At 38.9% G+C, this 21,968-nt stretch overlaps 1 protein-coding gene across 1 annotated transcript in view; it reads right to left on the reverse strand.

Moving 5' to 3' along the window:
* The window catches only part of DNAH8 (dynein axonemal heavy chain 8), a 328,229-nt gene that overhangs the window by 67,232 nt on the left and 239,029 nt on the right, over positions 1-21,968 (reverse strand). The gene's annotated exons all lie outside the window — the stretch shown is intronic.

Genomic DNA, 21,968 nt, shown 5'->3' on the forward strand with positions numbered 1-21,968 from the left:
TGCAACTATTTTCTCCGACTGTGAGGGTTGTCTTTTCGTCTTGTTTGTAGTTTCCTTTGTTTTGTAAAAGCTTTTAAGTTTCATTAGGTCCCATTTGTTTATTTTTGTTTTTATTTCCATTACTCTAGGAGGTGAATCAAAAAAGATCTTGCTGTGATTTATGTCAGAGAGTGTTCTTTCTATGTTTTCCTCTAAGAGTTTTATAGTGTTCAGTCTTAAATTTAGGTCTCTAATCCATTTTGAGTTTATTTTTGTGTATGGTGTAAGGGAATGTTCTAATTTAATTCTTTTACATGTAGCTGTCCAGTTTTCCCAGCACCACTTATTGAAGAGTCTGTCTTTTCTCCATTGTATATCCTTGCCTCCTTTGTCATAGATTAGTTGACCATAGGTGTGTGGGTTTATCTCTGGGCTTTCTATCCTGTTCCATTGATCTATATTTCTGTTTTTGTGCCAGTACCATATTGTCTTGATTACTGTAGCTTTGTAGCATAGTCTGAAGTCAGGGAGCTTGATTCCTCCAGCTCTGTTTTTCTTTCTCAAGATTGCTTTGGCTATTCGGGGTCTTTTTTGTTTCCATACAAACTGTGAAATTTTTTGTTCTAGTTCTGTGAAAAATGCCATTGGTAGTTTGATAGGGATTGCACTGAATCTGTAGATTGCTTTGGGTAGTAGAGTCATTTTCACAATGTTGATTCTTCCAATCCAGGAACATGGTATATCTCTCCATCTGTTTGTATCATCTTTCATTTCTTTCATCAGTGTCTTATAGTTTTCTGCATACAGGTCTTTTGTCTCCTAGGTAGGTTTATTCCTAGGTATTTTATTCTTTTTCTTGCAGTTGTAAATGGGACTGTTTCCTTAATTTCTCTTTCAGAATTTTCATCATTAGTGTATAGGAATGCAAGAGATATCTGTGCATTAATTTTGTATCCTGCAACTTTACCAAATTCATTGATTAGCTCTAGTAGTTTTCTGGTGGCATCTTTAGGATTCTCTATGCATAGTATCCTGTCATCTGCAAACAGTGACAGTTTTACTTCTTCTTTTCCAATTTGTATTCCTTTTATTTCTTTTCCTTCTCTGATTGCCATGGCTAGGACTTCCAAAATGATGTTGAATAATAGTGGTGAGAGTGGGCAACCTTGTCTTGTTCCTGATCTTAGAGAAAATGCTTTCAGCTTTTCACCATTGAGAATGATGTTTGCTGTAGGTTTGTCATATACGGCCTTTATTATGCTGAGGTAGGTTCCCTCTATGCCCACTTTCTGGAGAGTTTTTATCATAAATGGGTGTTGAACTTTGTTGAAAGCTTTTTCTGCATCTATTGAGATGATCATATGGTTTTTATTCTTCAGTTTGTTAATATGGTGTGTCACATTGATTGATTTGCATATATTGAAGAATCCTTGCATCCCTGGGATAAATCCCACTTGATCATGGTGTATGATCCTTTTAATGTGCTGTTGGATTTGCTTGCTAGTATTTTGTTGAGGATTTTTGCATGTATATTCATCAATGATATTGGTCTGTAATTTTCTGTTTTTTGTAGTTTCTTTGTCTGCTTTTTGTATCAGGGTGATGGTGGCTTCGTAGAATGAGTTTGGGAATGCTCCTTCCTCTGCAATTTTCTGGAAGAGTTTGAGAAGGATGGGTGTTAGCTCTTCTCTAAATGTTTCATAGAATTCACCTGTGAGGCCATCTGGTCATGGATTTTTGTTTGTTGGAAGATTTTTAATCACAGTTTCAATTTTATTACTTATGATTGGTCTGTTCATATTTTCTATTTCTTCCTGGTTCAGTCTTGGTAGGTTATACCTTTGTAAGAATTTGTCCATTTCTTCCAGGTTGTCTATTTTATTGGCATAGATTTGCTTGTAGTAGTCTGTTTAGGATGCTTTGTATTTCTGTGGTGTCTGTTGTAACTTCTCCTTTTTCATTTCTAATTTTATTGATTTGAGTCTTCTCCCTCTTTTTCATGATGAGTCTGGCTAAAGGTTTATCAATTTTGTTTATCTTTTCAAAGAACAAGCTTTTAGTTTTATTATCCTTGCTATTGTTTTCTTTGTTTCTATTTCATTTATTTCTGCTCTGATCTTTATGATTTCTTTTCTTCTACTAACTTTGGGTTTTGTTTGTTTTTATTTCTCTACTTCCTTTAGGTGTAAGGTTAGATTGTTTATTTGACATTTTTCTTGTTTCTTGAGGTAGTCTTGTATTGCTATAAACTTCCCTCTTAGAACTGCTTTTCCTGCATCCCATAGGTTTTGGATAGTTGTGTTTTCATTGTCAGTTGTGTCTAGGTAATTTTTGATTTCCTCTTTGATTTCTTCAGTGATCTCTTGGTTATTTAGTAACATATTGTGTAGCCTCCTTGTGTTTGTGTTTTTTATGTTTTTTTCCCTTTAATCAATTTCTAATCTCATAATGTTGTGGTCAGAAAAGATGCTTGATGTGATTTCAATTTCCTTAAATTTACTGAGGCTTGATTTGTGACCCAAGATGTGATTTATCCTGGAGAATGTTCCGTGTGCACTTGAGATGAAAGTGTAATCTGCTGTTTCTGGATGGAATGTCCTATCAATATCAATTAAATCTATCTGGTCTATTGTATCATTTAAAGCTTGTGTTTCCTTATTAATTTTCTGTTTGGATGATCTGTCCATTGGTGTAAGCAAGGTGTTAAAGTCCCCCACTATTATTGTGTTACTGTCAATTTGCTCTCTTATAGCTGTTAGCAGTGGCCTTATGTATTGAGGTGCTCCTATGTTGGGTGCATACATAATTGTTATATCTTCTTCATGGAATGATCCTGTGATCATTATGTAGTGTCCCTCCTTGTCTCTTGCAACATTCTTTGTTTTAAAGTCTATTTTATCTGATATGAGAATTGCTACTCCAGCTTTCTTTTGATTTCCATTTGCATGGAATATCTTTTTCCATCCCCTCACTTTCAGTCTGTATGTGTCCCTAGGTCTGAAGTGGGTTTCTTGTAGACAGCATATATATGGGTCTTGTTTTTGTATCCATTCAGTGAGGTTGTGTCTTTTGTTTGGAGCATTTAATCCATTCACGTTTAAGGCAATTACCAATATGTATGTTCCTATTACCATTTTCTTAATTGTTATCGGTTTGTTTTTGTAGGTCCTTTTCTTGTCTTGTGTTTCCCACCTAGAGAAGTTCCTTTAGCATTTGTTGTAGAGCTGGTTTGGTGGTGCTGTATTCTCTTAGCTGTTGCTTGTCTGTAAAGGTTTTGATTTCTCTGTCGAATGTGAATGAGATCCTTGCCAGGTAGAGTAATCTGGGTTGTAGGTTCTTCCCTTCCATCACTTTAAATATATCATGCCACTCCCTTCTGGCTTGTATATTTTCTGCTGAGAGATCAGCTGCTAACCTTATGGGAGTTCCTTTTATGTTATTTGTTGTTTTTCCCTTGTTGCTTTCAATAATTTTTCTTTGTCTTTAATTTTTGTCAATTTGATTACTATGTGTCTTGGCGTGTTTCTCCTTGGGACTCTCTGTGCTTCCTGGACTTGGCTGGCTATTTCCTTCCCCATGTTAGGGAATTTTTTGACTATAATCTCTTTAAATATTACTCAGGTCCTTTCTCTCTCTCTTCTCCTTCTGAGACCCCTATAATATGAATGTTGTTGCATTTAATGTTGTCCCAGATGTCTCCTAGGCTGTCTTCATTTCTTTTCATTCTTTTTTCTTTCTTTTTACTTCTTATAGATGTATTCGGGTTTTCTATTTCTTCTTGAGTCAGTTTCAGTAGTTGTCTCTTTCCAATAATTTGTGCATTTCATCTAGGTTATCTAATTTGTTGCATAAGTGTTCATAATATTATGTTATGATCTTTTTATTTTTGTCAGTTCAATAGAGATGCCCTTTGATAAAAGAAAATTTCACATATTGAGATATGGCAATGTCATTCTGGCTTATACATGAGTTTACTTGAATTTTATGCTAACTGAAACAGCCTGTTTGTGGCCTATCAAACATACATTGTACATCTGCTCTAATTATCACAGAGAAGGACACATTGACCAGAATTAAAGAATGTCCATGTTAAAAATAAAGATTTTATAAATGCCTCCCTTCCTGCGATGCCAATGCTGTACTCCTTTGATGATAAGACTCCCTTCCCAGGTGCCAAGGCCATACTGACTCACTATGTACTTGCTGATCTGTTTTTCTTGAAACCTTGAAGGAATGTATCTCTGACTTGTTTGGTGTTCTTGGTTCTGACAAGACACAAAACTGTGCTGAAAACCATGCTTCTCCAGAGAGGGTCCTCTGAGTTATCTGAGAGGCTGTTCTGGCTTTAGTCCTCAGTTTGACTCAAATAAAACTCTTTTCTATTCTTATTATAGATTGTTTATTGATTATTTTCATTGATACCCCTCTTTCATTCCTGATTTTAGTTATCTTAGTCTCCTCTCCTTTATTCTTGGTCAGTCAAAACAAAAGTTTGCCAATTCTGTTGATCTTTTCCAAGAAGATACTTTTGGTTGGATGACTCTCTATTGTGTTTTAATTCCCTCTTGCATTTTTTTCCGACTCAAATATTTATTATTTCCTTCCTTTTGATTGCTTTGGGTTTGCTCTTCTTTTCATAGTTGCTTAAGGTGGAAGGTTAAGTTATTAATCTGCAGTCTTTCTTCATTTTTAACACAGGTTGCTAAATATTTGATAAATTTCTGAATAGTCTGGAAACACTAGGTTGATTGACATTGGAAAAGTGAGGAAGCTTTGCACTTGAGGAAGGAAAGAATCCCAAAGGACAGAGGCCAGTGAGATAAGAGGCAGTGCAGGCTGAATTTCCAGAGGGGGTGGGAAAAGCTGCCAGAACATCATGATGGGGACTACCAAGAGAAGGAAGGATGCAGACGATGTTGTAGGAATTATTTTGCAGGTAATGCAGCATGATTATTCTTTGGTGGTATGGGATTTGGGGTTTTTTTGTTTGTTTGGCTGGTTGGTTATATTTCAGAGACACTAGTAAGATTTCAACTACCTTTCTATATCTTCCCAAAATTAGGCTTTAGTGTCTTTCACTTTTCCTCTTTCTTTTTAAAACTTTAAAAAATCTAATTAAATAATATAGGCTTATAGTGAAAGCTTTGTAAAATATAGGAGACTATAAAGAAGAAAATAAAAATCACCAATTTCCTTCCATAGAGACCTTCATTCTAATCTTTTTAGTATGCACAGTCCACAACCACTTACCCTCATTTCAAAATTCAAAACAATCTGAAAACTGACAGTTTTGCCACAAAATCACTTTGGTGGCAAAAGCTGACCTGAATGGATATGAGCCTACTTATAGTCTTTATTTATCGCCATCTTTATGAATATTAATACTCTCATCTACAATGTATTATATAATATATGAAATGCTACCTTTCTGAAACATGGAAAATTCTGATTCCCGCAATGTATCTGACCCCAAGGACTTTGAATAAGAGATTGTAGACCTATCTATATTAAAAATTATATATATGTATAATAATACATACATATGTCATTTTATAGCTCTATTTTTTAACAGTACATTGTATTTTATTGTCATTAAATATTATTGGGAAATAGTTTTAATGGTGGCACAATGTTCCATCATGTTGATGCATTCTTGTCAATTCAGCCACTATCCTTTTGTGTATTTAAGACACTTTCCATTTTTCAATACTATAAATAGCACTAGATTAAACATCCTTGTATATGAGTCTTGATGTGTATCTTTTACTTTTTTTATGATAAATTAGTACATGTAGACTCGTTGGGACAAAGCATACAAACATTTTAAAGATTCATGATATATATAAAAAAAGGACTGCCAGTGTCTCCAGCTGGAATAAGAATGCTGTGATTCCCAGCCCACACTTCTATCTTTTTTTTTTTTGAAACCAAACAGATAACAAAAGCCTTTCTGTGTCCCCCATTTCTTGTCTGTAGGAAAAATGCTTCAGTCTTCTAGACTCTCCCTGAGTTCCAAAGGGCAGATTCCAACAGTTACTAATTAAGGACGTGAGGGAATGCAGAAACAAAAGAATAGCAGTCAGGAAACAGTAGTGCAGAGGGGGCAGAGTCAACACGGCGTACTAGGAGGATGAGGAATTCGTGTCTCCTCACAACTAGGGCACCTACCAGGCACCGGTGGGGGACCACGGACACCTAAGGAGATGGGAGGAACCCCCAGCGACTGGTAGGACACAGGGCATGGGGGGGCGTGAAGGGGGAGGAGAAGTGGAGGTGGGACAGGACTGGCACCCCTAAGGGGCAGCTGGGGAAGGGGAAGGGATCCCACGCCCAAAGGGGGAAATTGGGGAACCACTGGGAGAGCAGAGGATCAAAAGGGAGCATAGCCAGGCTTCCCCTGCCCGCTTGGGCCCCCAGGAGCCTGCTGAGATCCTGAGCCTGATCCTCTGCCCACTGAGGACCCCTCTAGCCATGTGGGTCCTGAGGGAGTGGGAGGGAGGACAGGGGGAGCAAAAGTAAAGCCCAGACCTACAGGACCAGCACCCCTGAGGGGTGGCTGGGGGAGGGGAGGAGTTCCTACACCCAGAGGGACCCACCCATGGTTAGGGGTCCAGTGGCGACGAGGGAGACCCTAGGGGAGACAGTGGGGAAGGTTGCGAAGGAACGGAAGGGAACGCAGCCAGTGCTTTCCCTGTCCACTTAGGCACCAGGGAGGCTGTTGGGCTCCTGGACCTAATCCTCTGCCCTTGGAGCCTCCCTCCTGCCATGCAGAACCCAAGCCCCGCCCCTACATCCCCACCCAGGGCCCTACCTCTACACTCGGAGAACCCCTCCAACATGCTGGGCCTAAACGCCACCCACACACCCTCACTCAGGGCCCTACTTCCAAACTCCGGAACTCCACACTCCAGAGGCCCTCCTTTCCACGTGCTGCCTCTCCCTTTCCCTTCAGGTCCTAAGCAGAGGCCCCACCCCACTCTTGAATATCACCGCCTAAGCCCCACCCCAAGACCTTTTCTGGCTACATGGATCCTGAGCCTAGGCCACGACACACGCACAAACGTTACCCCCTCCACCCACCTAGGTCCCAACCCACCCGAAACCCCACCCCTGCCTAAGTTCCACCCCCACCTAAACTCTGCCCCCATAGCCAAGGCTTTTATATTTTTATTTCTTTTTTCCCCTTTTAGATTGGGGTTCTGTTTTACCTTGTTGATTCATTGTTGTTGATTCTTTTATATTTTTATCTTTCCTAATAAATCTTTTATTTTTCTAATTTTATTTTAGTCTTTCTACTTTGTTATTGTTCCCTCCTTTTGGCCTGTTCCCCCCACCCACCCCATTTTTTTTCTTTTTTCTGCTGTAGTTTTATTTTGCCTTGTTGCAGTTGGGTCAATTATAGTTTTATTTTTCCTAATATATTTTTTATCTTTCTAATTTTATTTTGTTTCTTATTCTTTGATATTGTACTGCTCCTTTTTCTCTTTCTTTTCCTTTTTTTTTTTTTTTAACTGCACCACAAAGCTTCTGGCATTTTGGTTTCCAGGCCGGATGTCGGGCCTGAGCTCCTGTGGTGGGACCTCCAAGTCCAAACCACTGGACTAACAGAGAACCTCAGACCCCAGGGAATACCAATCAGAGTGAGGCCTCCCTGAGGTCCTCACCTCAGCACCAAGACCCAGCTCTAACCAACTGCCTGCAAATTCCAGTGCTGGACGTCTCAGGCCAAACAACCAGTAAGACAGGAATACGGCACCACCCATCAAAAAAAAAACAAAAAATGAAACGACAAAAAAATATGTTACAGATGAAGGAGCAAGGTAAAACCCTACAAGACCGAAGATGAAATAGGCAACCTACCTGAAAACAATTCAGAGTAATAATAGTAAACATGATCCAAAATCTTGCAAACAGAATGGAGAAAATACAAGAAACATTTAACAAGAATCTAGAAGAACTAAAGAGCAAACAAACAGTGCTGAACAACACAATTACTGAAATTAAAAATACTCTAGAAGGAATCAATAGCAGAATAACTGAGGCAGAAGAACGGATAAGTGAGCTGGAAGATAAAATGGTGGAATAACTGCCAGGGAGCAGAATAAAGAAAAAAGAATGAAAAGAATTGAGGACGGTCTCCGAGACCTCTGGGACAACACTAAATGCACCAACATGCGAATTACAGGGGTCTCAGAAGAAGAAGAGAAAAAGAAAGGGACTGAGAAAATATTTGAACAGATTATAGTCAAAAACTTCCCTAACATGGGAAAGGAAAATCAAGTCCAGGAAGCACAGAGAGTCCCATACAGGATAAACCCAAAGAGAAAAACGCCAAGACACATATTAACCAAACTATCAAAAATTAAATACAGGGGACCTTCAAGATGGTGGAGGAGTAAGACGTGGAGATCACCTTCCTCCCCACAAATACATCAAAAATACATCTATATGTGGAATAACTCCTACAGAAAACATACTGAACACTGGAAGAAGACCTCAGACTTCCCAAAAGGCAAGAAACTCCCCACGTACCTGGGTTGGGCAAAAGGAAAAAGAAAAAACAGAGACAAGAGAATAGGGATGGGACCTGCACCTCTGGGAGGGAGGTGTGAAGGAGGAAATGTTTCCACATACTTGGAAGACCCTTCACTGGTGGAGACAGGGGATGGGCGGGGGGGGGGGGGAGCTTTGGAGGCACAGAGGACAGTGCAGCAACAGGGGTGCAGAGGGCAAAGCAGAGAGATTCCTGCACAGAGGATCAGTACCAACCAGCACTCACCACCCTGAGAGGCTTGTCTGCTCACCCACCTGGGCAGGTGTGGGCTGGGAGCTGAGGCTCGGGCTTCCGAGTTCAGAACTGGGGAAAGGACTGGGGTTGGATGCATGAACACAGCCTGAAGGAGGCTAGTGCACTGCAGCTAGCCAGAGGGAGTCTGGGAAAAAGTCTGGAACTGCCTAACAGGCAAGAGAACATTGTTTCAGGGTGCACGAGGAGAGGGGATTCAGAGCACTGCCTAAACGAGCTCCAGAGACGGGAGCAAGCTGCGGCTACCAGTGTGGACACCAGAGATGGGAATGAAACGCTAAGGCTGCTGCTGCAGCCATCAAAAAGCCTGTGTGCAAGCACAGATCACTACCCACACCTCCCCTCCCGGGAGCCTGTGCAGCCCACCACTGCCAGGGTCCCATGATCCACGGACAACTTCCCCGAGAGAACACATGGAGCACCTCAGGCTGTTGCAATGTTATGCTGGCCCCTGCCGCCGCAGGCTCACCCCACATTCTGTACCTCTCCCTCCCCCCAGCCCGAGTGAGCCAGAGCTCCCTAATCTGCTGCTACTTTAACCCCGTCCTTTCTGGGCAGGGAACAGATGCCCTCAGGTGACTTACACGCAGAGGCAGGACCAAATCCAAAGCTGAACCCCAGGAGCTGTGAGAACAAAGAAGAGAGGGAAATTTCGCCCAGCAGCTGAAGGAGTAGCAAGTTAAATCTCCACAATCAATGTGATGTACCCTGCACCTGTGGAATACCTAAATAGAAAACAAATCATCCCAAAATTCAGGCAGTGGACTTTGGGAGCAACTGTAGACTTGGGGTTTGCTTTCTGCATCTAATTTGTTTCTGGTTTTATATTTATCTTAGCTTAGTATTTAGAGCTTATTACCCTTGGTAGATTTGTTTATTGATTTGGTTGCTCTCTTCTGTTTATTTTTTTACATACGTATATGTATATATTTTTCCTTTTCCTCTTTTTGTGAGTGTGTATGTGCATGCTTCTTTGTCTGTATAGCTTTGCTTTTACCATTTGTCCTAGGGTTCTGTCTGTCTTTTTTTTTTTTTTAGTATAGTTTTTAGCGCTTGTTATTATTGGAGGGTTTGTTTTTTGGTTTGGTTGCTCTCTTCCTTCTTTTTTTAATTACTTTTAATTTTTTTATTATTAATAATATTTTTTATTTTTTATTTTAATAACTTTATTTTTTCTTTCTTTCTTCCTTTCCCTTTCTTTCTTTCCTTCCTTCCTTCCTTTCTTTCTTTTCTTTCTTCCTTTCTTTTCTTCTTTCTCGCCCTTTCCTTCTGAGCCATGTGGCTGACAGGGTCTTAATGCTCTGGCTGGGTGTCTGAGCCTCTGAGGTGGGAGACCCGAGTTCAGGTAATTGGTCCACCAGAGACCTCCTGGCCCCATGTAATATCAAATGACAAAAGCTCTCCCAGAGATCCCCATCTCAATGCTAAGACCCAGCTCCACTCAATGATTAGCAAGGTACAGTGCTGGATACCTCATGCCAAACAACTAGCAAGACAGGAACACAAGCCCACCCATTAGCACAGAGTCTGCCTACAATCATAATAAGTTCACAGACACCCCAAAACACAACACCAGACGTGGTCCTGCCCACCGGAAAGACAAGATCCAGCCTCATCCACTAGAACACAGGCACCAGTACCCTCCACCAAGAAATCTACACAACCCACTGAACCAACCTTACCCACTGGGGGCAGACACCAAAAACAATGGGAACTACGAACCTGAAGCTTCAGAAAAGGAGACCCCATACACAGTAAGTTAAGCAAAATGAGAAGACACAGAAATACACAGCAGATGAAGGAGCAAGGTAAAAACCCACCAGACCAAACAAATGAAGAGGAAATAGACAGTCTACCCGAAAAAGAATTCAGAGTAATGACAGTAAAGATGATCCAAAATCTTGGAAATGGAATGGAGAAAACACAAAAACTTTCAACAAGGACCTAGAATAACTAAAGAGCAAACAAACAATGATGAACAACACAGTAAATGAAATTTAAAACTGTCTAGAAGGAATTAATAGCAGAATAACTGAGGCAGAAGAACGAATAAGTGACCTGGAAGATAAAATAGTGGAAATAACTACCACAGAGCAGAATAAAGAAAAAAGAATGAAAAGAGTTGAAGACAGTCTCAGAGACATCTGGGACAACATGAAATGCACCAACATTTGAATTATAGGGGTCCAAGAAGAAGAAGAGAAAAAGAAAGGGAATGAGAAAATATTTGAATAGATTTTGGTCAAAAACTTCCCTAATATGGGACAGGAAATAATCAATCAAGTCCAAGAAGCACAGAGAGTCCCATACAGGATAAATCCAAGGAGAAATACGCCAAGACACATATTAATCAAACTATCAAAAATTAAATACAAAAAAAATATTAAAAGCAGCAAGGGAAAAACAACAAATAACATACAAGGGAATCCCCATAACGTTAACAGCTGATCTTTCAGAAGAAACTCTGCAAGCCAGAAGGGACTGGCAGGACATATTTAAAGTGATGAAAGGGAAAAACCTACAACCAAGATTACTCTACCCAGCAAGGATCTCAATCAGATTTGACGGAGAAATCAAAATGTTTACAGATAAGCAAAAGCTAAGAGAATTCAGCACCACCAAACCAGCTTTACAACAAATGCTAAAGGAAGTTCTCTAGGCCGAAAACACAAGAGAAGAAAAAGACCTACAATAACAAACCCCAAACAATTAAGAAAATGGTAATAGGAACATACATAGCGATAATAACTTTACATTTAAATAGATTAAATGCTCCAACCAAAAGACATAGACTGGCTGAATGGATACAAAAACAAGACCCATATATATGCTGTCTACAAGAGACACACTCAGACCTAGGGACACATACAGACTGCAAGTGAGGGGATGGAAAAAGATATTCTATGCAAATGGGAATCAAAAGAAAGCTGGAGTAGCAATTCTCATATCAGACAAAATAGACTTTAAAATAAAAACTATTACAAGAGACAAAGAAGGACACTATATAATGATCAAGGGATCAATCCAAGAAGAAGATATAACAATTGTAAATATTTATGCACCCAACAAAGGAGCACCTCAATACATAAGGCAAATGCTAACAGCCATAAAAGGGGAAATCGACAGTAGCACAATCATAGTAGAGGACTTTAACACCCCACTTTCATCAATGGACAGATCATGCAAAATGAAAACAAATAAGGAAACATAAGCTTAAGTGACACATTAAACAAGATGGACTTAATTGATATTTATAGGACATTCCATCCAAAAACAACAGAATACACTTTCTTCTCAAGTGCTCATGGAACATTCTCCAGGTTAGATCATATCTTTGGTCACAAATCAAGCCTTGGTAAATTTGAGAAAATTGAACTCGTATCAGGAATCTTTTCCAGGGCTTCCCTGGTGGTGCAGTGGTTGAGAGTCCACCTGCTGATACAGGGGGACACGGGTTCGTGCCCCGGTCTGGGAGGATCCCACGTGCCGCAGAGCGGCTGGGCCCGTGGGCCATGGCCGCTGGGCCTGCGCGCCCGGATCCTGTGCTCCACAGCGGGAGAGGCCACAACAGTGAGAGGCCGGCGTACAGCAAAAAAAAAAAAGGATCTTTTCCGACCACAATGCTATGAGACTAGATATCAATTACAGAAAAAAAAAAACTGTAAAACATACAAACACATGGAGGCTAAACAAGACACGACTAAATAACCGAGAGATCACTGAAGAAATCAAAGAGGAAATCAAAAAACACTTAGAAACAAATGACAATGAAAACATGATGACCCAAAACCTATGGGATGCATCAAAAGCAGTTCTAAGAGGGAAGTTTATAGCAATACAGTCCTACCTCAAGAAACAAGAAAAATATCAAATAAACAACCTAACCTGCACCTAAAGCAATTAGAGAAAGAAACACAGAAAAACCTCCAAGTTAGCAGAAGGAAAGAATCATAAAGATCAGATCAGAAATAAATGAAAAAGAAATGAAGGAAACAATAGCAAAGATCAATAAAACTAAAAGCTCGTTCCTTGAGAAGATAAACAAAATTGATAAACCATTAGCCAGACTCACCAAGAAAAAAAGGGAGAAGACTCAAATCAATAGAATTAGAAATGAAAAAGGAGAAGTAACAACTGACACTGCAGAAATACAAAGGATCATGAAAGATTACTACAAGCAACGATATGCCAACAAAATGGACAACCTGGAAGAAATGGACAAAGTCTTAGAAAAGCACAACCTTCTGAAACTGAACCAAGAAGAAATAGAAAATATGAACAGACCAATCACAAGCACTGAAATTGAAACTGTGATTAAAAATCTTCCAACAAGCAAAAGCCCAGTACCAGATGGTTTCACAGGAAAATTCTATCAAACCTTTAGAGAAGAGCTAACACCTATCCTTCTCAAACTCTTCCAATATATAGCAGAGGGAGGAACACTCCCAAACTCATTCTACTAGGCCACCATCACCCTGGTGCCAAAACCAGACAAAGATGTCACAAAAAAAGAAAACTACAGGCCAATAACATTGATGAACATAGATGCAAAAATCCTCAATACAATACTAGCAAACAGAATCCAACAGCACGTTAAAAGGATCATACACCATGATCATGTGTGGTATATTCCAGGAAGGCAGGGATTCTTCAATATACGCAGATCAATCAACATGTTACACCATATTAACAAACTGAAGGATAAAAACCATATGATCATCTCAATAGATGCAGAAAAGGCTTTCAACAAAATTCAAAACCCATTTATGTTAAAAACCCTCTAGAATATAGGCATAGAGGGAACTTACCTCAACATAATAAAGGTCATTATTACAGCCAACATCCAACATCGTTCTCAATGGTGAAAACCATGGCCTACAGCCAACATCGTTCTCAATGGTGAAAAACTGAAACCATTTCCACTGAGATCAGGAACAAGGCAAGGTGTCCCACTCTCACCATTATTACTCAACACACTTTTGGAAGTTTTAGTCACAGCAATCAGAGAAGAAAAAGAAATAAAAGGAATCCAAATCGGAAAAGAAGTAAAACTGTCACTGTTTGCAGATGACATGATACTATACATAAAGAATCCTAAAGATGCTGCCAGAAAACTACTAGAGCTAATCAATGAATTGGGTAGAGTAGCAGATACAAAACTAATGCACAGAAATCTCTTGCATTCCTATACACTAATAATGAAAAATCTGAAACAGAAATTATGGAAACATTCCCATTTACCATTGCAACAAAAGGAATAAAATACCTAGGAATAAACCTACCTAAGGAGACAAAAGACCTGTATGCAGGAAACTATGACACTGATGAAAGAAATGAAAGATGATACAAACAGATGGAGAGATATACCATGTTCCTGGATTGGAAGAATCAACATTGTGAAAATGTCTATACTACCCAAAGCAATCTACAGATTCAATGCACTCCCTATCAAACAACCAATGGCATTTTTCATAGAACTGGAACCAAAAATTTCACAATTTGTATGGATACACAAAAGACCCGAATAGCCAAAGCAATCTTGAGAAAGAAAAACGGAGCTGGAGCAATCAGATTCCCTGACTTCAGAGTATACTACAAAGCTACAGTAACCAAGACAGAATGGCACTGGCACAAGAACAGAAATATAGATCAAAGGAACAGGATAGAAAGCCCAGAGATAAACCCATGCACATATGGTCACCTTATCTTTGATAAAGGAGGCAAGAGTATACAACGGAGAAAAGGCACCCTCTACAAAAAGTGATGCTGGGAACACAGGACAGCTACATGTAAAAGAATTAAATTAGAACCCTCCCTAACACATACACAAAAATAAACTCAAAATTGATTAAAGACCTAATGTAAGGCCAGATACTATCAAACTCTTAGAGGAAAACATAGGCAGAACATTGTATGACATGAATCACAGCAAGATCCTTTTTGACCCACCTCCTAGAGAAATGGAAATAGAGACAAAAATAAACAAATGGGTCCTAATGAAACTTACAAGTTTTTGCACAGCAAAGGAAACCATAAACAGAAGGAAAGACAATCCTCAGAATGGGAGAAAATATTTGCAAGCGAAGTAACTGAGAAAGGATTAATCTGCAAAATATACAAGCGACTCATGCAGCTCAATATCAGAAAAACAAACAACCCAATCCAAAAATGGGCAGAAGACCTAAATAGACATTTCTCCAAAGAGGATATACAGATTGCCAACAAACACATCAAAGGATACTCAACATCATTAATCATTAGAGAAATGCAAGTCAAAACTACAATGAGCTACCACCTCAAACCAGTCAGAATGGCCATCTTCAAAAAATCTACAAACAATAAATGCTGGAGAGGGTGTGGAGAAAAGGGAACCCTCTTGAACTGTTGGTGGGAATGTAAATTGATACAGCCACTATGGAGAACAGTATGGAGGTTCCTTAAAAAACTAAAAATAGAGCTACCATACGACCCAGCAATCCCACTACTGGGCATATACCTTGAGAAAACCAAAATTCAAAAAGAGACATGTACAACTATGTTCATTGCAACTCTATTTACAATAGCCAGGACATGGAAGCAACCTAAGTGTCCATCAACAGATGAATGGGTAAAGAAGATGTGGCACATATATACAATGGAATATTACTCAGCCATAAAAAGAAACAAAATTGAGTTATTTGCAGTGAGGTGGATGAAGCTAGAGTCTGTCATACAGAGTGAAGTAATCAGAAAGAGATAAACAAATACCGTATGCTAATACATATATATGGAATGTTAAAAAAAAAAAAAGGTTCTGATGAACTTAGGGTCAGGACAGGAATAAAGATGCAGACGTTGAGAATGGACTTGAGGACCCAGGGAGGTGGAAGGGTAAGCTGGAACCAAGTGAGAGAGTAACACTGACATATATACACTACCAAATGTAAAATTGACAGCTACTGGGAAGCAGCTGCATAGTGCAGGGAGATCAGCTTGGTGCTTTGCGACCACCTAGAGAGGTGGGATAAGGAGGGTGGGAGGGAGACACAAAAGTCAGGGGATATGGGGATATACATGTGCATATAGCTGATTCACTTTGTTATACAGCAGAAACTAACACAACATTGTAAAGCAATTATACTCCAAGAAAGATGTTAAAAAAAAAGGAAACAAACAATACTGCAGTGATAAAGTGTCCTAGTTCCTCCTAAAGTGATATGCATAACAATATATCTTTGAGTTCTTCTTACAGAAACTAATGCCCCCACCTAAGTGGAGGATGGTAACTTCAGGCTAAGTACATGATTCTTGGAACACCACCCTGTTACCTCACCACTAAGCAATCAAAAGAAAATCCCACACCTTGCAGCCCTCACCCCAAATTTTGCCTTTAAAAACTCTTCTTCAGAAACTATCAGGAAGTTTGGGTCTTTTGAGCATAGGCCTCCCCATACTCCTTGTTTGGTCCTTGCAATAAACCTTTCTCTGCTCCAAACTCCATTTCAGTTTGTTTGGCCTCACTGTGCATTGGGCACACAAGCTTGGATTCGACAGCAATTTGTGTTTTAATTTTATTTATGACATACAGAAATTTTAAAACTTCATCCAGTCAAACATCTTTTCCTCTGGTTTTGGATTCTGGTATTATGATTAAGAAAATCTTAGCCACCCCAATAGTATCAATATATTCTTTTTTATTCTTTTATAGTTTAAACCATTTAAAACCTTAATCAACCTAGAATGTACTTTAGTTTTATGTGAGGTAAAATCCTTTCTTTCTTTTGAAGTTAACCTGCTATGCCAACAGTGTTTATTCACTAATCCATTTTCCTTCCACTGATTTAAAATGTGAATCTTATCACAGTCTTATCACAAGCTATTGTATATACTAGAGTCTAATTTGGGGCCTTTCATTTTGCTCTATTGATCTTCTCTGAGCCAGTTCTACACTGATTAAGTTATTGTCATTTGATAAATTTTTTAAAATCTGATTGGGCTTGTTCCACATTATTCTTTTTCCTTTTCAAGCTTTCTTGGCTATTTTTGTCCATTTATTGCTCTGGATGATCGAAGATCCCTCTACTATCCAATTAGGGGGAAAATGCTATTGGAATTTCAGTTAGACTTGCATTCCATTTATAGATTAATTTAGAGACTACTGACATCTTTACAATATTGAATCTTTATACTGGGAATGTGGTTTAACTCTCCATTTATTCTAGTCTACTTTCATGTCTCTAAGAAAGTTTTATAGTTTTCTTCTAATAGGTATTTTAAAGATCATTTCTCAGTTTTATTTTTATTGAGAGAGTGAATGGGATTTTTACATTTTATTTTACAAGAATGCTCCATTGATTTTTTAAATATATTTATTTTGTGACCAGCCACCTTACTGAACTATCCTGTTAAGTCTAATAGTTTTCCAGTTGATTCATTTGTGTTTCTTAGTTAGACAATTATGCTATCTGAGAATAATGATGATTTTTGTCCCTCTTTTCCAGTAGTTATATCTTTTATTTATGATTCTTACAATACATTAGCTATATCCTCCACAGCAATACTAAATGAAAGTGGTGATAACAGACATCTTTATCTTGTTCCTGACTTTAACGGGCATGTCTCTAGTTGTTCACCAAAAAGCATGAAGTTGTTTGAAGTTCATATTCATTGTCATATTATTACAATATTCTTCTATTCCCATTTATTTATTTATTTACTTAGTTTTGGCTCCGTTGGGTCCTCGTTGCTGCACACAGGCTTTCTCTAGTTGTGGCGAGCAGGGGCTACTCTTCCTTGTGGTGTGTGGGCTTCTCACTGCAGTGGCTTCTCTTGTTGTGGAGCACGGGCTCTAGGCGTGTGGGCTTCAGTAGTTGTGGCTTGTGGGCTCTAGAGTGCGGGCTCAGTAGTTGTGGCGCACAGGCTTAGTTGCTCTGCTGCATGTGGGATCTTCCCGGAGCAGGGCTCAAACCCGTGTCCCCTGCATAGGCAGGCAGATTCTTAACCACTGCACCACCAGGGAAGTCCCTATCCCCATTTTTTAAAAACCAAATACGAATGTTGAATTTTTATAAAATGCCTTTTTAGCATTTATCGAGGTAATAATAGGATAACTTAAGGAAAAGTCATTCACTTACTCCTGTGATGAGATTTCTTAATACTGTATCTTTCTCAGATTTGTCTATGCATCCTACTTGGTCAAGGCACATTATTAATTTCTGCATGCTATTTTAATGTTTTGCAGAATTCTTCCTGCTTGCATTTTGGTTAAGGTCCTTACATTTATATTGATAAGTAGGATCAATCCGTGGTTTTCTTTCTTTTATACAGTGACTATCTTGGTCTGTTTTTGATACCAGGATAATGCTATTCCCTTAAAATAAAGAGGAAAATGTATCCTCTTTTTTTTTTTTTTTGCGGTACGTGGGCCTGTCACTGTTGGTGGCCTCTCCCGTTGCAGAGCACAGGCTCCAGACGCGCAGGCTCAGTGGCCATGGCTCATGGGCCCAGCCACTCCGCAGCATGTGGGATCTTCTCAGACCAGGGCACGAACCCACGTCCCCTGCATTGGCAGGCGGACTGTCAACCACTGCGCCACCACAGAAGCCCCAATATATCCTCTTTTTATGTGTTATGGAATGGAATATAGCAGTCAAAGTTTTAAAGGACTTAGCAAAAAAATCATCCAAGCCCAGTGTCTTTGCTGAGGTAATAATTTTAAAACTTCTAATTTTTTTCATCTTGATTATTCATCTATTCAGGTTTTTCAACCTTTTCTGAGAAAATTTTGTATATTTATATTTTTCTACAAATGTCCATTTTAATGAGATTTTAAAACTTTATTACTGTAATTATATACCATTATCTTATTATTTAACTATTTTCATCTGTATACTTTGTTATACCCATTTTCTCATTCCTTTTATATATTTGTGGGCTTATATTTTATATTTGTTTGTCCTTTTTCATTCATGTTTCGATTCTATTTTCACATCCATCCTTCCTTGGGACCCCTTTCTCCTTCACCCAAGCTCCTGGTAGGATTTTCTAATGCTAAATCCATCTGTTTTCTCCCTCTTTCCCAGGCACCCAGTGTTTTTGTGCAGACTTTATCTTCTCTGAATCGCTCACCACAGAGCCTGACAGGTTCCACAGTGAGAAGTTTCCTTCTTCTCTTTTCTACAAAAACCTATTTGATTTGGTCCCATCCCTCAAAGTGCTGTCAGGCAACTGTTTAATTCATCCACTAAAGGCAGTGAGATGGAATAAAAGAGAAAGACCACTGAAGTGGGATTTCGAAGCCCAGAGATTAAGTCCTGAATCATATATGTCACCAACTAGCTCTCTGGCCTTATCTCCAGACCTTACTTTCCCCAGCTGTAAAATAAGGTACTTGGATTTCAGGATTTCCAGAATCCTATTCACCTTGAGAATTCTATGATTATCTATTATCCAGTTATCCAAATAAAATATCTCTAGTTGAGATGAGATTAATATTAATATTAATATAATAATAATATATAATATATATAATATAATAATATATATAAAAATAATATATATATATTATATATAATATAAATATATATTATATGTAATATATTATATAATATATATTATATATAATATATTATATAATATATATAATATATAATATAATAATAATATAATATATATATAATAATATTAATATAATATTAATATGTCTACATAATGCTTTCATTTTCACAGCTATTTGGGGGATTTTGTAACCCAAAGCAATGAACAGCATGATGCTTCCTAACATTCCTTGAAAATGAGCGAAGAGTTCTTTATAAAATTCACTGGCTCCTTCAGTGTCAAAATTAAATCTACTGTGTTTCCTAACAAGGCAACCAATAGAAGCTTGAACAATTTCTGGAAAAACTAAAGTAGTACCAAGAAATGGAATCACCAAATTGCCAAGCAAAGCAGTATGATAACATATAATAATATGAGGTGACAGCACCATTCTGGCCTTATGTATTTATTTAAAGTTATAGTTATAATTTCTCCCAAAGGAGACCTCGAGTTAATTTCTTAATTCTGTTCTTAAACCCTTGTCCTAGACAACAGCATTATTTTGAGGTAAACTGGAAAGGGTAACTCTAGTGGGAACTGCCCTTCTTCTAGGAACAGTATCCCATTTTAAGAAATGCCCTCCATGCTAGCTCCATATATGTGGTTCTTGCTATGGACCCATTTACAAAGCAGCAGTTCACTGATTGGCCCAGAAAGGAGACATGACCAAAGCAAAACCAATGAACTTCTTCCTTGGATATTTGGACCTGGGACCAAGAGTAACGGGAATTTCCCTGGTGAAACCAAGCAGGACGCCATGGGGCCATCCCAGGTACAAAAGCCCCTCTGTGTTCCCTGTTTTTTGAAAAATGCTTTAGTCTCGTAGGCCTTCCCTGAGTTCCAAAACACAGGGGAAGTGAGGGATACAGAAACAAAGGAAAAGCAGTTAAGAAGAAAAGTGACGACAGATTAAACAACAGTCAGTGATAAAACAAAGTCCTAGGTCCTCCTCAAGGAATACGGATAACAATCTGATGCATACCTTTGAGTTATTAGGAAGAAACTAAGACCCCCATCCAGATGGAGGATGGTGACTACATGAAGACCACAAGCATGGAGACCCCAGACCGGCTGGAACCAGAGGTTGACGATTAAGATTTCCGAAACACCACCCTGTTACCTCACTATCAACCAATCAGAAGAAAGTCATGCATCCTGCAGCTCTCACTCCAAATGTCACTTTTAAAAACCCTTCCCTGAAAGCCTTTTGAGCATGAACTGCCTATTCTCCTTATTTGGAACCTGCAATAAACACTGTACTTTCCTTCACCACAACCTGGGTCAGTAAGTTGGCTTTGCTGCATGGCAGGTGAGTGGACCCAAGTTTGGGTTTGATAACACTGGGAGTGCTGAACATACTGAACATGTAGGTAGTGAAGCTCATGAGCCAACAGAAGCCACGAGTTCTGTCACATGGAGTTCGGTTGTGGCAAGACAGAAAAAAAGGAATCTATATGCAGAGAGAAGTGGGGCATAGAAGCAACTGGACAAAGATCCATGGAGGAGTCGATCTCAAAGAGATTTGCTAACTCCAAGGCTACGAGAGAAGCACCATTCTTAGACTAATGCAGATGACTGGCATGCTGCAGTGAACGTCAGAGCAAAACACCCTACTTTAAAGGTGGTTAATGAGACTTAACCATGAGTACTTGCCAACAGAACATGGGAGCTCTCTGCATTGGGTGTCAGTGTTTAGACAGAAGAAGGAGGCCATTCAAATATGGATCCATATAGAACATAGAACAGTGTGGTGCCAGTGAACAGAGCAAAGTCAGATGAGAAAAGAGGGGTGAACACAGACCATGCTACCATAAGCTAACAGTTTACAGGAACTTCTTAGTGAAGAGGGACATGTGGGAACTATTTAAAGATGACTAAATTAATTTTGTATCATGTTTACATTAACTAGATAATAAGTTCAAGTTTTATTTCATAGAGTAGATTTAGGGATTCATAATCAATCACTTTGATAATCTTTATAAAGACATAAATGAATTAACCCTACAAGGTATACTTAATGAGCTGAACCTGGATGATCCCAAATGGCAATTCCAACAACATTCAGATTTTCAGCACATTAAGAATAAACCACGCAATTCTATCAAACATTGAGAAAAGAGCTAACACCTATCCTTCTCAAATTCTTCCAAAATATAGCAAAGGGAGGAACACTCCCAAACTCACTCTACGAGGCCACCATCACCCTGATACCAAAACCAGACAAAGATGTCACAAAAAGGAAAACTACAGGCCAATATCGCGGATGAACATAAGTGCAAAACTCCTCAACACAATACTAGCAAATAGAATCCAACAGCACATTAAAAGGATCATACACCATGACCAAGTGGGATTTATCCCAGGAATGCAAGGATTCTTCAATATATGCAAATCAATCAATGTGATACACCACATTAACAAATTGAAGGGGAAAAACCATATGATCATCTCAACAGATGCAGAAAAAGCTTTCAACAAAATTCACCACCCATTTATGATAAAAACCATCCAGAAAGTGGGCATACAGGGAACCTGCCTCAGCATAATAAAGGCCATATATGACAAACCCACAGCCAACATTGTTCTCAATGGTGAAAAACTGAAAGCT

This window comes from Delphinus delphis, chromosome 10 (assembly GCF_949987515.2).
Source record: "Delphinus delphis chromosome 10, mDelDel1.2, whole genome shotgun sequence".
NCBI classification, from domain to species: Eukaryota; Metazoa; Chordata; class Mammalia; order Artiodactyla; family Delphinidae; genus Delphinus; species Delphinus delphis.